The sequence below is a fragment of the Penaeus monodon genome, chromosome 20 (genome assembly GCF_015228065.2).
Source record: "Penaeus monodon isolate SGIC_2016 chromosome 20, NSTDA_Pmon_1, whole genome shotgun sequence".
Taxonomy (NCBI): Eukaryota; Metazoa; Arthropoda; class Malacostraca; order Decapoda; family Penaeidae; genus Penaeus; species Penaeus monodon.
In genome coordinates this window covers 33929174-33929450 of record NC_051405.1, presented here as the reverse complement: position 1 = coordinate 33929450, position 277 = coordinate 33929174, and positions in this window count along the sequence as shown.

Here is a 277-nt window from a genome sequence, read left to right as displayed (position 1 = left end):
TAAAGGCGATCGCCCTGTGTTGACTCGTAATGGAATTGATAAGACATTGCTAATACAATATATAATGATAACGATCATCCTCTTGCCAAATAGTGTTCATTTTTCCCCTTCTCTTGGTCTTTACACTTTTTTATTGGTGGCTTTGGTTAGGGCAGCTTGGCGGATTAAAAAAAAAAATTGTAGTTGTCAACACTGCCTTTCCTTACAAATGGCCAGTTTGCCTTCAGTGACTTGATAGAGCTGTTTTCTTAATGACTCCATAGATACTTTTTGCATA